The sequence below is a fragment of the Lonchura striata genome, chromosome 1 (genome assembly GCF_046129695.1).
Source record: "Lonchura striata isolate bLonStr1 chromosome 1, bLonStr1.mat, whole genome shotgun sequence".
Taxonomy (NCBI): domain Eukaryota; kingdom Metazoa; phylum Chordata; class Aves; order Passeriformes; family Estrildidae; genus Lonchura; species Lonchura striata.
Window position 1 is genome coordinate 119,551,522 of NC_134603.1, and position 16,792 is coordinate 119,568,313.

Here is a 16,792-nt window from a genome sequence, read left to right on the forward strand (position 1 = left end):
TTAAATTCAAGATGAGTTACAGATGGGTTATACATACACACAAACTTTATTTGTATTGAATTCTTGCACAGCTTTATGAATAGAAATAAGAGCATTGCATGTAAAGTTAGTGAACTCTTAGTGAGCAGCCAGGTGGGCAGAATGCAAGTGATTATATTACATGAGAAATTTTAGCAGAAGGAAAAACTGTCTTTTGATGGGCACATATTTCATCCTCTGTTTGAAGAACATACATTAAATCTTGTTTAAGTATGAATGAGGTAGTTGATGTGTATGAGGCATCAAATGACTCTCTGAGACCTGACTGTTGATAAGGCATGGAAATCAAGGGCTTAGCAACTCTCTACTCAGAGACTTGTTTTCAATCAATACTGCATTAATCATTTAGTTTCTGCTAATTTAAAATAGATATTCTTTCAGGGACTCCATCCAGCACAGTGAAATGTGATGTAGCATCAGCATTGAGAGTGGGAAATAAAATCAGGAAATTTTATTAGAGCAAGTGTGGCATTTGTCTACCTGGATATGATTTATGCATGGTAAACTGAATATTTTTGTGAGGCACTTTTCCTGGGACACACCTTTCCTCAGACAGAAAAAAAATGATCATTCCAATAGCAGCACATGAGCACTGCAGTCCTGACTGAATCCTGCCAAATAGGTGGTGACAGAAAGCAAGTGTGACAGATAGAGGCTGTTTCAGGTTTTTTGTACAGTATTTCACTTGCTTGTCCCAGGCATTTTATTTGTGGGGGTTTGAAGATTTTGGGTTCTTTCACATGAGCACAAAACAAAAACTCATATAAATGAAATAGTTGAAATAAAAATAGTGAGCCTGAAAGGGGGGAAAATAAATGAGAGTGTGCTTTTCCTGTATGAGTCATGTTAACAGAGCATAATTTGGGAACTAAAGTCCATTGCTTTGCAATGTATTGTAAGAGAAATTTTTTATCATAGAAATGTAGGACGACATCTTGGATGACAAATGTGTTCTTGTGTGTGACCTTCTCCCACATCCTTTTCTTCAAAGTTTAAAAGGCAAGAAGCTGTCAGTAGAGGTAGTAATTATTATAAATCTGATCCCTGGAGGCGCTCTCATCTGTGCTTGTATTTAATAAATCGTCTTTTCTGCCTTTTCCAAAAAAAATATTTGAAAGTCTTTTGGGCTTGCTTTTTTTTTTTTTCTTCTTTTTTTTTTCTTTTTTTTCCTTTTTTTTTTTTTCCTCTCTCTCCGTCTTATCCTATTGCAAGGCACATCTCTGGATTACTCTGTTGGCTCCCTATGTTCTGCACAAGAGCAAAAGTCTGTGATGGATGTTAATCCCTCTGGGTGGTCATGACTAAACAGACGTGCCATGTAATTGTTGATTTCACTGTTTGCTTTCAAGTCCTCTGTGTTTGGATCTATATATCACAGCTTATAACTGTAAATCTTTCCATATCTTTTGACCAAGTGACTTGCTGGTACTAACACCAATTTTTGAAGCTACTCAATGCTTCATCTATTTCCAGTTAATAAAATTTGTGGTTTTAGGGAATGAGGATAAAAGCCATCTATGTGAGCCTTCCTGACTACTATGAACAATTACTTCTGGGAACTTTTTGATAATAGATTATGCTCCATTCTTTGTGTTTTGTTACATATCTTAATTTACTTTTTGTATACTATACTCTTGGAGACCACTTGTGATGTAGAAGCAGAGGTCATGCAATGGCATGATTTCAGCCATGGAGGTTTAAAATGGCAGCAAGCTTGATGTTTCTCTCCTCACTCTTTGAGAACACTATGAAAATGTGTACCAAATTGATGCTTTTTGTAGACCTTATAGATCCAGTGGCAGTGAAGGTTAATAATCACCATATATGGTTCCCCTTTTGACAGAGGATGGCAAAAATGTTTGTCCTCAAAGATAATTAGAGGGTGTAGACAAAAAAAAATTCACTAGCAGTTGGGTTAGACTGTGCATTTAAGCAAGCTTAAATGAAGGGCTTCTTTGTGTAAGTTTGGCTTGGAGGAAGATTTTCATGCATTGATCCAACTCATAATTCAAGAGATTTTGTCAGAAGCTTGTTTTTATATCCTCATTGAAGCTTATATATTCCCTTGTGTCAACCCATCAGGAATTGTAGTACCTGACATGAGATGACCCCACAAAGGCAGCAGATGTCCTTCAAAGGGTTTTGTTTCTTCCCCAGACTTACAAAGCCTATTTTGCTCAGATTGTTTAAACCACAATCACATACAGAGAGTCTGGTCATGACTGCAAATCTGTGACTCAGTGTCATGACTATTTTCCAAATGTGTTAGTTATTCAACAGAACTGTGTTGCTTAGATGTGACAGGCCACTTTGTGGGTGCCATTGGCTCCCCCTCTGCACAGAGTACAAGGATCAAGGCAGACTTTGCCAAAGAATTCTGTGGTTATTTCCATGGCAGCTATCTAGGTGCAAAGAATGTGCCTCAGCTGATATAAACCACCTGGATGTTTCTGGGGACTGTCAACAAAAATTAAGTGGTCAGGTTCTTGGAGAAAGTGGAAGCTGGAGTCTTTCATGTCTTCATGTGCACATACACCTATAATTATATACCTCTACTTATTGTTGAAAGCACTTTTAGACAGTTGCCCAAAAGCAAGCAAGCCTGTGGTGTATTTCTTTGCAGAATATTCTGACAACAAACTCTGATATTATTCTTTTTCAAATAATAGCAATTGCATATCTTCTGTAAGAGGACCTAACTCAAACCGACAAACTGAAAGCATAATCCAGTATTCAATATAAGTAAAAAACTTAAAAAAAAATAAAGGGCAAGTTTATTTTTATTTATTTGAATTTGTTTTGCATTACTTTTTGGTTTTATTGCTGTGGAAATCAAAGACTTTTCCTTTCAATTGTTTGAAACCTGTGAAAGTGGGGATTTTCTTTTACATTATCAAACACTTCAAGAAATAACACAATCCCCCAAAGCATAAAAAATATTTGAATGTCAATATTTGCAATGAGATCTGTTTATTAGACATACTGTTATGTTTGTTCATCTGTATGCTCCCCTTCTTAGGAAGCTTCCAAAACTGTCTGGCATATAGTTTAGCCATTGGGAATGTAGTAGAATCCAAAATTGTGCAAAACGTGCCCTTTTTGGCTAAACCCATGCCCCTTCTTGGGCATGTTTGTTGGTGCCAGAGCAGATGTGGTGTGCAGCTGAACACTATTTACTCCATGGGAATGTCCAATTCAAAAAAATTACCCATACTGTGAATGCAGTAAAACTTAATTTCTGTTGCATAGCTGAGATCCACCCTACCCGTGAATCTGAATGGGGGATTTGCTGGGGTGTTGATAGGGAAGATTTATTATCTTTGGAAAAATAGCATAATGTTAGCAGAATGCTGTTACTTGCAACAATACAGTTTAAAGCCAGGCCTTGATAAGGGGTGGTACTAAAAAATACTTGTCATGGCAATGTTTTTGTGTAGGCACACTGGATGTTTACAGGAGAGCTGGCCACAAATTCTGCATGATGGAAACAGTGCTTTACCCACTGCTAACATCAAATGAATTTTTTGTTTCTTTTTTCTTCTTTTTTTCTTTTGTTCTTTGGGTTCTTTTTTCTTTTATTTTCTTATTTATTTTTTCTTCCTTCTTGTTTTCTTTCCTGTTTTTTCTTGTTTTCTTTATTGTTTTCTTTCCTCTCTTCTTTCTTTCCTCTGTTCTCTCTTTCCTCTCTTCGTTCTCTCTTTCCTCTCTTCGTTCTCTCTTTCCTCTCTTCGTTCTCTCTTTCCTCTCTTCGTTCTCTCTTTCCTCTCTTCGTTCTCTCTTTCCTCTCTTCTTTCTCTCTTTCCTCTCTTCTTTCTCTCTTTCCTCTCCTCTTTTTTTCTTTTTTTTTATAAATAATTTGGTTTCCTAAACTTTAGGATGTGAAAATCTATCTGCCTTTGTTGGATGTACATACTTTCTAATTAGATTATTAAATTCTATTCAATACTTGCTTTTAATCTAGAATTGGACTTTCATGCATTTCAAGAGCTTCATTTGAGTGTAGGTGGAAGGGAATTTTGACTGGCTGTAAAATGTTTTCAGATCTGTAGATATGTTCTGTGAAGTAAATATGAGAGGGAAAAATATACTTTGATAGTGTCTGAAAATGCAGTTAACTGCCACAGGTGTAAGTGTGAGAGAGAAGGGAGAATGATTGGAGATGGAAGATTGAGAATAGTGAGAAATCAGGAGTTGAGTTTAAAAGAGAGCTCCTGAAAATACTTTCAAATTCATTTCAAAATAAATGAAACAAAAAAACCCACAAGAAGAAAACATTTACTGAATGAGTCAAATTGTGAAGTAAATTAGTCATAATATAGAAAGAAAAAACTTCCATATGCAGATAGTAGGCAACATAGCCATATTTGTATTTCGAAAAAATTTTAACTAAGGTAGTACTGCTATATTACAGGATGTGGACTAAAGTACTGTGACCAGAGGTAAAAAAAAAAAAAAAAGTATAAGACTGCATTTCCTGATCTTATAATTGCTATAAAACAAAATATTTATGCTCTCAAAACCATGGCAATTTTTTTTGTCCGTAAAAGCTTTGTAAGAATACGACCTAGCATTGTCAAGGGTTTATGAGAAATAAATAGAATGCATTATATTGAAAATGGATTCCTGAGAAAGATCAATAAATGCTATATGCAGCAGAATAAAGATATCAAAATGTAAATATTTTAAACAAAATAGAATTTAACAATTTCCAAGATAAGCTATTCCCTCAAAGTACACTGAAGACATTTCCTAGTTTACATAATGTAATTACATTTAAGCCTGAAGAATTCAAATTCCTCCCAAAGAAAAGACATTATTGACAAGGTGATTTAATGTGGTGATAAGGATGAAAATGTAGCATGTCTGAAGGCCACAGGAGTTTTATAAAATTTCATTTGAAAGCTGACAAAAAGTTTATTTTTTGGGGGGTTTTTTTTGGGGTTTTTTTGTTTTTTTTTTTAACTACTCAATAGTGTCATAGTGAACAGACCTTTATCTTTATTAGCAGCACAACCCTGTTCCTGACACAATTTGGGTCAAGTTCACCCCAGTGTAACTTTGATAGCCTTACAAAGTCTATATGAGGAGAAAATGACCCATTTTTGTCTTGTGAACATAGTATAAGGAAAATCTGAGTCAATGTTTTCTTACAAATAAGAAACTATTTTGTGTATATTCTTTCAGCACTAAGAGGGATTAGTACAGGTTTTATATACACTTCCTCAGAGTTGTTTTTTTTTCGTGTGATGGGAGATGTTGTGAACTGAATGCTGCTGTAGAGCTAAGAACTCCAGGGATTCAGCCTTTTTTTCTTTCACTAACTAATCCCTCTTATTATATTTTAAACCCAGATTTCATCTGCAAAACAGGGGTATAGTATTTCCTATCTTATAAAATCATCTAGTAGAAACTGCAACAGCTCTTGCAAAAATATTAATATTGTATCATAAATGCTAATGTCCTTTCATCCTTTTATGAGTGCCTCAAGTCTGGTAAATTAGGACTTCATCAGTCAGGTTACAGAAAGATTAATTTTGTGAAGTATATTTTGACACTGGGGAAGCATTTCAAAAGGTGACAATATTTTACTGGTGATGAGTGAGGGTCATTTACCTTGCTCAATTAAAAGGGTCTCTAGCTAGGATTAAAAAGGGAGAGAGCTATTTTTATAGTGATGCTTCCCACTGGAGGAGCTTTATAGTCAAACTGTCCCTCTTTAAAGGATTTATTTGTTCTGTAAGAACATCATGGTGTGACCCCAGAATGACAGTGAAATGCTATTTATGGTATTTAGCCAGTCATCAAAACTGACTAATTAGCCCTCTCGTAATGTACATGCTCGGATGACTTATGTAACATGCTTTTATTATCTCATAATTTGGCTTTTCTGATGCATTCAAAAATATGTACATATGTATAGTAGGAGTACTAAACTTCTGCCTTTCTTAAAGTTGTGTAAATTACATGCTTTGCTATTTCTAGGTGAAAACTATTGCAACTCCTGTGATGTCCCCCTTCCAAGTAATAGGTGTTTCTTGTTCAGTCTTGCATCTGTCATTTTAGAAAAGCTCCTGGCATGCTTGAATACACATTAGCCAAGGAATGAAGATCAAAGGTTAATCCATTTGTAGCCTCTCAGATCTGACCTTCCCTTAGAAAATATTCAATGAAAAGTTTAAAATTACTCTTTACAAAAGGGCAAAAGACTATAGCAGAAAAATATGAAATACGAAGTATGAGCAACCACAGGACGAAACCACCAGTTCATCTGTTTCTGGACTTGAAAATCAGATTAATTAATCACATAACATGTAAAGAAAACCTGTTTCTTTGAGTTTGCTATTTGACTGTTGCTATACATTTTTTGTAACTTTTGTCTAAAGAAACCTTGAAAATATGAATGAAAAAATACCTTGAAGTCTTGAAACTGATTTTTTTTGTGATTATTACTTCAAACTTATCTGAAGCTCTAATTTTCTGGATTTTATATTAAAATCTATCTAACTACAATGAAAAGTTAATAATTCTTTTAAAAATATCAGTATATTGTGATACCCTTTACTGAGGCACCTAAGAATAACTCACACTCCCATTTTATTGCTTATAACAAAAATTTCAATTAGCAGGAAGCTGTCCATCAATCTTGTGATGCATTTGCTCAGTTAAACATTGTATTTTAATAGTGAGCTTGCATTTTTTATCTCTGGGGAAGAAACCAAACAAATGGTAACCTAATAAATAGCTTACATCACAATCTTATTAAAGTACTCAGTAGGTGTCCAGGACACAGTAGTCCCAGTACCTGAAGTGACTGGGTGATGATGAGAGGTAAAGCACTGACTGTGGAACTGAGGATAGTAATCCTTGCAATAAGGGGAACATGACTCATGTAGCCTGTAGAATTCCTGGCTGGCTCTATCTGGAGCTAATCTCCCCATCTGCCAGGTGGTTTCACTGGACCTTTATCCAGGGGAATACCATCTCAGAAGACCCTGATTAAAACTGTAGTTCACTTTTATTCCTACCCTATGCATTGATTAGGATATTCAATTAAAATAGGTTCCTAACCTGGCCAGAACACTTATGGGACCCAGAAGACAGAACAATAGCTAGTCATGATATTTTTTTATGCTGAGCAGCAATGAGTATGAACCCACTATGACTTTATAAGAGCAATTCCTAATGCTTTTGAATAATAAGTTGTTATTATTATAAATAATATTATTATTTATAATAATAATAAAAAATAAAATATCCAGCATTATAATAAAATATAATGCTGAAATATTCAGCATTATAATTTAATTTTCTCCTTCTAATCAATGTTTCTGGCGTACTGAATAGGAAGTAAAAAGTAACACAATAGCTTGCAAATTTTATCACTCCTAATTCTATCCTTTGACTGGCTTCATATCCAATGATGAAAAATAAAGCACCTTGTTGAGGAGGAATGAGTAAGAAAAAAATAAGGAAACTGGAATCCTAGTGTGGCTTTGGACCTGTGTAGCAAGTTAATTATACACTTGAGAAAGCATCTAGCATTGTCGTGTTACACTGTATGCATTTGTATGTGCACAAGGCTGGATATAAATACGTGTGTATATTAGCATGCATATATGCTTTATGCAACAGTGCACTACCTTGTGCTCAGTACTTCCTGAATTTGTTCTTAAAGTCATTGGTTTTAAAGGATGAAAATTACGATAGAGCATGGCCCAGTGGATTTTAATGTATAGACAGTTACTCTTGGTAAAAATAATTACTTAATTAAATGCTCTGGTGGACAGTGATTAAGGAAGGAAGTGGTAGATAAGTGATGAGAAGTGCATCAGTACAGAAGTATCAGAAACTTAGAGAACATGATAAAATAACTTTAGTGGGATTAAATAGGCACTGCAGACTTCTGCATTACATGGTTTTACTGAGGCCTTCTGTTTCTTACACTATTTTCCATGAAAGCTTTTCTGTCAATGATGCAGTTTTCCATTGCACAAAACTAAACTGCCAAATCAATGCAACCCTCAGATGAACTAGAAGTCACTTTTACATTTCAGTCAACTCTGTCTGAGCAGTCAGAGCATAAATGTTCACATAATGACAATCACCTTCTTATATACAGAAAAAACAGAGGATCTGCAGGAGAAGTGAGCTTAGAAGTCCAGTACACCACCCTGCATCTTCTGCTCTGCTATCTGCACACCCTTCCTCAGGCTGGGCAGGGATACAGACCTCTGCAGCCAGCTCTTCCTCCATTAACACTTCCAGGCTATTATAGTATTGTCATAACACAGTCCTCCTGCACAAGATGGATCCATAGACAGTCAGTACACTTGGGACAGTTGTCTCATATCTAGAGGCTCAAGAGATGTGGCTGGGGCTTTCAAATCTAGCTGAAATTCTTTCAGCTGTAATGCTTTCTAGAAATATGAAGTGAAGCTATGAGATAATCTTCATCTGTTGTGTTCTGTTCTCTATAGTGCTTACAGAAGAAAAAATTCTTTGATGGCTTAGACCAGAATTCTGTGTCTCTACACACATGTTTGGACACCTAGAGTAACTAGGCTTATTGTGTTACTGAACAGCAAATTAAAAAATCACTGAATTATCTAAAAATAGCAACAACACTCTATTTAGGCTGTTGAATTTCAAAATTATTAATTTTCTAGTTATATTGGTATAAATGAATTGTGAAGTGTTTGTATTGAGACAGACCCTGAAAAGTGTATGTCAAACAGGGTATATGGCTTTGGAATACAGTGTTTTGTTCAGCTGGGGGAAACAGCATTACTTATAGGCTGCTATTATGGCAGGGTGTTTTCAAATCTGATCATTTAATTCAGAGGTATGGCAGATCAGAAGGAATCTGTACAGAAAAGAGATGTAACAAGAAAGGAACCGATACAGACAGGAGTTTTTTGCTGTACATTACATTCTAAATTAGAGTGGCAGAAGTCTCTGTCAATAAGATCAAAAGGTGGGAACAGAAATGAAAACACTCATTTTTACTGTTGTTTCTTATAAACCAGGTAGGATTGTATTTGAACATTATTGGCAGAATGTTAAGAAGCAGTTACACCCTTCCATTTCCCCCAGGAAAAGAGTAGTGGAGCATTTGAAATGAGAATAAATAGTTTCTGGATGATTTTTAACATTCTTTTCCTGTTCACTATTAACACTAAATGCCTATATAATCTAACAGCAACCTTGTGACATGCTCCCATTTTTTTCTTAAAAGTAAGCATGAATACTTTAAGTTCAAATATTTAAAGTTAAAATATAGGGATTTTAGTAGACCTTGGTTATTGTAGGATGAAAGCTTGGTCATTCAAGAGTTGTACTTTTTTCTGTGCCTGGCATTTTTGAGACAGACATTTTTATCTTTGATTTTTTTGCGCAGATTGAAATATTGAAAACCCAGGAAATTTCCCCACTCACTTGAGAAAGCTAATTTATAGTTAATTCCTTAGGAAGATAATTCAATTCTTCTTGAATAAATTATATGCTTGTTTCACTTGCAGGTGCTTCTCATGTTCTGTTCTTAAGTGCTGCCTAGTGTTGGTGAGAGCAGTTGATGATTGCTTTGGTGATCCCAGATGGAGCTGAATTTCAGTGGGTATGGGTGGTCTGCAGGGATCATTTAAGGGATTTGGAAGCCTTGGCTGGGATTCAGCTGGCAGAGTGTGTATGTGTCTGTCTTTGGGTATCCAGGAGTGAGCTGGATGTGTAAGCTCCCCTTTGGTTTGGTGAAACTCCAGTCAATATAGTTAATGGAGCTTGGAGAGCTGCTTGGCCTCCCAAAGCTGTTGTCTATTTCCAGATGTAATAAGTAACTCTTCTGAGTTCGTTGACTGCATCATTTTGATTTGCTTTGACTGTGGTGGGAAATTAAACATCAAGATTGCAGGTACATGCACAAATAGACATATAAAACCTGAAGTGTCAGTTTCTGAGTCAAATCCCACCTACAGTGAGATATTGCTGATATTTTCACTTCATGGCAATTTGTTTCTTGCACTGCTGTGGAACTTGCATGTGTGGAGTTACAAACTGCTTACACCTGGACAGGCCTATCAAATTAAATGCTGCTGTGAATAAATCTAATACAGATTTTTAAAAACAATCTCATAAAAAGTTGGATACTGTGCTATAACTTGCATCCTTTTATAACCTCAAATTAAGTGTCTTGCCTGCTGCCATTGTGTCTTCTCCCCTTTCTGACTTGCATTTCCTTTGATAGTTTTAGCTAAAACAGCCTTCCCTTGAATGTGAAAGAGGAATTCAAATGCGGCAATAGTGTTTTCTATGAGATTTTTTTACCTGTTTTTATGCCACTGGAGATGAAATTTCTTCCTGTAAGATTACAATTTATCATGGACGAGTTGCCTCAGGAGGTGTCTGTAGCACTGGCTACTTTAGTTGAGGTGCTGAGGTCATTAAAGCAGGACATGCCTTAAGGTCCTGCCTCTTCTTAGTTGCAAATGTGGTGCTGGCACCTTGCAATTGCTTTGGGTGCTGCTGCAAAGTATCTCAGTTCCCCAAAGCAGGAGAGAAGTTGTGATGTTGTGCAGCTGGCAGTGCTTGAGTCCCTTCCTGGCTGTAGGTCTGTGCTCCAGCCTCCCTCCCACTGATGGTTCCAGTATAAAAAGCAAACCGCTTTGCACCCATTCACACTAGGACTGCACATGCTGGAATTTTCCTCTTGCAGTTAAGTACTTAAACCACAGCTCAATGCCTTCATAATCACTGGGAAGCCTAAAATCATACTGCATTGCTACATTTTCCCCCCTTTTCTTCTTTGAACAGCTATACAGAGTATAAAAAAATGAAGGAATGTGTTTTTTTGTGCTTGTACATCTTGAAATACTTCTATTTAGGTACTTAAGGGTATGGAACGTGATTTTTTTCTTAATATTCTATAGGAGCAAACAGAGTACAAATAAAATCGGTTGCAGGTTTTGTGTTTCAAGATATTTTAGTTCTTAAAGGAAAATTAGAAGAAGTAGTGTTTGGGAAGAAAAGAGTTAAAAATGCCTTGGGAGGAAAATTGATGCTGCCTTAGATTACTAGAGTTCACTAGATGACTAAAAAAGTTGTTTCATGTTCAGAAAATGGCAAACTTCAACTAAAATCTTTCCTGGTTCAGCCACAAAATTAGCAGAGCATCTAGAATTTAAAACACAACTTGGAACCAAATTATAAAAGAAGAATCAAATGCTAATCAATATAAATTAGATGTAAGAAGTATGGAAAATTTACTGGGGAAGCCAGAAGAAGGAAATGAAAATTCTGTGGTTGGCAAGGCAAAGGACAATAAAAAGGTTTTAGTGTCTTAATAGCAAAAGTCCTAATCATATAAGCCACTAGATGGAGATAGTAAGATTGTTACGAGTGATTTGAAAGCACCATAAGTGATGAAAAAATATTTTTATCCTGTATTTTGAAAAATGCTTGATGCAGTCTCCATGTGATGAGCATGCTAAAGCACTTACCAAAAGGCCTGGAGGAAAGAAAGGAGGATGTAAAGCAGCAGCTGCTTGGACTAAGGACCATTTAAATTCAATAGTCCTGGACAATTTGCACACAAGAGTCCTAAATGATCGGTTGAGGAAATCTTCAGTTCTTTGATGCACCTTGTTGAAGGAAAAAAAAAAAAAAAAAGAACACTCAACAACTCAAAACCAAACAAGCAACTAAAAACCCCACCCAAAAACCCACCACCTCTCCAAAAAAAAAAGCCCCCTAAGTCCAAACAAACATTCCCATCATAAAACATAGGCTGATACCAGTGCAATAAATGCTTTTTATAATTTTAAACTAAATTAGGTAGTCTCTAATTAATTATATAATACAATTTTATTTTAGTTTAATCAAACACAGTTAAAGCAGGCAGAATGAGATGATGAGTTTACTATACACTATCTAGTTTTTTAGTTGAAGCTTGTAATTTGATTGATAAAAATGATTATAGAAATAGTGCATAGTTTGGCATTTGATGGTGTAATCAGAAATGCAAAATGCATCCATTCATAGATGAACAGATGCATCCTGTAAATCAGAGTGCAAAAATAAAAAAAAAAGAACTGAGTATGAAATCTGTGCAAAACTTTTTAGTACAACATCTGGATTTTTAAATTTAAGTTTTTTAAATTGTGAGAATGCAATGTCTGGATTTCGTGATGAGTCTACAAGGTATGTTGCAAAATTGTAGAGCATGGTGGAAAGATGGACAGAAAAATTGAAACGTTAATTAATCATTTACCTCACAAGAGGTAGTGATGAATTGTCTGCTTGTGATATGCTCAAACCCCACATGTTAGAGAAATTGTTCTGAAAGGAGTACAGAAATAAAAGGGGAAGAGGGAGAAAGGAAAGATTATGCAGGTTGGACATTGTGTTGTCATCAATTCCAGTTTTCATTTTTGAGTTAAAAAAAATTACATTTTCTATGTGGGTATGTTTGAAAATATATTTGACATGCATTCAGACAAGCTTCTTGGTCTTGTTTGCTTTTAAGAATATACTTCTATTTAAAATTATTATCAATGTACATAGTCAAAGAAGCTTCTGCACCAGTTGTGTAGTCATTCACATTTATTAACTTAAATCTTGTCCCATGTTTAGGAGCAGAAGATGACAGTAGTGGGCATTTAGTGAAACAATTAGCAGCAACAGTGCCCAAAATGTGGGTTTGGTTTTATGTTGGCTGCATTCTGCTTTTTTGTTTAATTACTATCCATGCCTATGGGAAGGAAATTCAGAAGAATATGATCTTTCAGTTGCTACAAGTTATCTGTGTTCAAACTACAAAATACCAGAAGTAGTAGCTTTAAACTTAGAAAAAAGCATATTGTTCTATTTATATTGCTTAAGCTGTGTATGTGGAAAATCCCAGCTGCTTAAAAAGAGCAGTGCTGTAACTACTGTTACTGAACTGATAAAGTCTGCTTGGCAAAGCTTTGTAAAGGCTCTCAGAATCAAAACTGAGCCTGTTTGCCTCTTGAAAATGCTTTTATAGGAGGTTCTAGTTAGCCATTTCCAATAGAGAAAGGAGCAGTTGATCAGATAGCAGCTAAACTAATGAAAAGCATCATGGAAGTGACAGGAAGATTAATTAAGTTCCTCCAGTTGTATTCACGTGTTGTGGTACAGAGTTCCTTCGGGTACTGCTGCAGTTAAATGGTATTCATGGTGACAAATATTGCACATTTCCAGAAGTGACACTTCTGAGTCAAGGGTAAAAAACACATTTGGTAGTTTTAGCCTGTGAAGAATGTTCAAAACCAAAGATGAGCCTCTGTGGTTGTTTAAAATATACAAATGTAACTTGCTCCTTCCCTTCTTATCCTTTAGTGTAACCTCAGGAGATTGGTAATGAATCACAAAATCTGCATTACTGTGTAGTGTGTCTTAAACTGCTCCAGATGGCTTCAAAATAAAAACAAACCAAACTTCTAGCTGATGTACTTAGTATACTTGATTTGAGGCACAAAAATATGTGCACTTGGAAACATTTTCAATTACTTTTGGAGGCTTACAAAGCTGTGGCTTGTTTGCTGTTCTTTCTTTCTGCACTGTGGTCACTAATAGGGATGAAATAACTTCAATACATAAATTTCCAAATTATGTGGAAATTCTAGACTCACTTTACTTGCAAGAATCTTTTAGTTCTGGGATGCATTTGATGAATTAATAGGCCAAGTGTGATTTGGATTGTTTCTCCCATTTTATTTTCAGAAATGAATGTTTCCACAATAATTTTTTGTTCTTAATAGCTATCCCTGTACAGTAGACAAAAATTATTTTAGGAAAATCTGGAAACCTCTGAGATGTATGAGGTCTCTTAGCCTATGACACAGGATGCATAGACTTAAAATGTTGTGTGACTGGTGTATTAGTTGACTATTATTATGTTTCTGCTAGCAAAGGGTTCCTCAGTCTGCTTCTGCATTTGCAAGAGATATCTGTGTCAGCCTCACTGACTGACATTCATCAAAGCCAATTGGGAAAAATTTGGGTATAAATCTAATATTAGTTGCCTCCTGGGAGAGTTCAAGACTGGAAGAGGGTTTTCCAGGAATCCTAGGGAGTTAACTGGGTGCATTAATATTAAATATTAATTAGTCTGTGCAACAGACTTGCCTGTGAGTGGCTTTGATACTTACTATGGAGGTATTGTGTAAATGAGTGAATAGATAAAAATTTGTAGAAAGCACAGAACAGAGGAGCTACTTCATGAAGTTGGCCCTCTGTCTCTACATCAAGTCAGGTGTGGGGAATAACCTGTAGCTTTCCCAGGTCTGTAGAAATGTAGGGTATGCGCTGTACTTCTGGGCCATGTGTGCTATGTGCTTTTTATTTATTCCAAGGAGGTGATGTCTTGTGAGTTGCTCTGCATTTTGAAAATGTGCCTTTTGTGGCAAAGATTTTACCAAGGTGAGAAAGGGCAGAAGAACTCAAGGTGGAGATGCTATTGTGAAAAAAGAAACAGGTTGTTGGAAAAGACAATTTCAGGGAGTAGAAGTTGCTTCTTTTATTAGAAATAAGAATGAGGACTAGCTGGTTTGGGAGAACTTTAGTTTATGCTACCTTGGAATCACAAGAGTTTGGGAGTTTTGTTTTTATAAGTGAACCATGCATGAAAATATGATAATTTTGCAGTTGACCGGTATCTGTAGCAAAGTTAAATGCTGGTTAACCTGTGCCAGCTTGTTGATGGTTGGAGAGTTTGCACCATGGGCTGACATCATGGACTCATTTGCTCATTCATTCTGCATGATCCTGCATGCACAGGCTGGGTCTACTCAAATCTCCAGGCACACATAAGTGTTTGCTGCTCCTGACTGTACTTCCCTACAGCTGTTCTCAGCAGAATCCTCAATGCTTGCATTAAAACTCCAGCCATTTGGGATTGCAATTACTAAACTAAATCTTGCTTTCACTGACAGTGACAATATCCCACTCAGGGAATAAAATTTATTTTTTCTTGCTCAAAACCCTACTTTTTTTGTAGCATATTAGTGTTGTATGTGTGTCAGTGAAAGGAGAGTTTGTCACAGAGTATGTGAATTTTGGCTGTGAAAGCTTTCCAGTGATTTTTCCCTCCTACCTTGCATTTCTGTAGTTGAAATGAAAAGAAATTGAAAACTTGTTTCAGTTTCTTTGGTTACTTTAATTGCATACTTACTCTCAGAACACAAAGACACAATAAGGAGGAGGAAGGTTGCCCTTCTTGTTTTACACCCTACGGGGCAAAACAAAACTGGAGGTAACATTCAGAACCAAGTAGTGGAGAAAATGCCAGTCAGAACATGTGGCACTTTGGTGTTTATATTTGCTGGGGATCTGACCTGCCATCAGATATCACTGAACTGGCACAGGTATTGTAGCACAACAGCATTTCAAGAAGGGGTGTTTAAAGGCAGCATGAGCACTAATAGCACATGTACACAAACATGAGCCTTCTGTACCCATGGCATGGATCAGGAGGTGTATTGGCTTGGTGGAAGGTTGAGACCAGAGGTAGCCTACACCTTGCAGTTTGACTCCTGGCAGAATAACCCAAATAGTTTTTTTCTGTGATAGGGTAAATGCAGCTTAACAGGCAATGCTGTGCCTGGGTGCAGACTGTCTAAAAGGACGTCACGCAGTGCCACCGCAAAAGCACTTCATAGCTGGAAAAGGAGCTGAAGGATTTCACAGAGAATTGATTCTCTGAGCTTTTACCCTCTGTGAAGGGAGAGGAGGGAATGCTTGTGCTGCGGAAGGCTCCTGATAGTAGCTTATACCTACTGCTCAGAGAACATCAGAGTGTTTCAGGTGTGATATTTTAAACCAGCCTTTGAGGATGGTATTTTCCCTTTTAGTGAGGTGTACTTCCCTGTATTTTAGAAGAGAATGAGCATTGTAATGATGAAGTAAAGGAATGTGCTGTGAATACCCTCTGTTACTTGCTGTGAACACTGTGTAGTTGAAACATAGGCCATGATTTCTAGATTTTTTTTTTCTCCAGGGATTTTTAGATGGCATTTCTTTGCTGTGATTTAAGATCTGCTTAACTTACACTGTTGGTCAGTTTGACCCACACAAGATTTGATCTTCCTCCCTTTTGCACTGTGGCCTCAGAGAGCACTCCTTCACTGTGTGCTTTTCAGTCATTAAGCAAACCTTATTTTGGAGTTTATGTGTACCATGGATCTCTTGTTTCAGGGCTTGCCTCTTGCTAGGGGCAGTTGAAATAAGAAACTGCACTGAGAAAGGCTAGGTATCAGAAATGAATAGTTGTGGGACTGCCAGTGAGGGACAGGACTGAAACTGGTGCCCCAGTTCCCCATCAGTTTCTCATCTCAGTAACATTCATACAGGTGGCATGAAACCTCGTGAAGACAATGCTGCAGAGGACTCCAGCTGAGAGATGCATAGTGGCATTGTACAGCAGGGCTCTTACCTCTGCTGCTGCAACTGGAGCATTCCTTGGCTGCTGTGCTGCTGTGATAATTTTTCCCAAAGTGATTGGTCCTCATGAAATAGTACTTATTGTGTGGTGGTTTTACAAATAAGAAGTGGAGCTTTAAATGAATTATACTGTCATCCTCTTTCCTGTAGAATGAAAGCATTCATCCCATTAGATCCTATTATAATGAAATAAATGCTTCAGCATACTGTCCATTACTTTTTACCTTTATTTAGTATAAGTGTATTATCACTGATACATGCCAGACTGACAGCAGGAAACCAATGTCCTCTATTGATTCAG

At 36.5% G+C, this 16,792-nt stretch overlaps 1 protein-coding gene across 4 annotated transcripts in view; it reads left to right on the forward strand.

The window, feature by feature from the left end:
* ZNF385D (zinc finger protein 385D) overlaps positions 1 to 16,792 on the forward strand; it is a 416,407-nt gene that overhangs the window by 235,462 nt on the left and 164,153 nt on the right. The gene's annotated exons all lie outside the window — the stretch shown is intronic.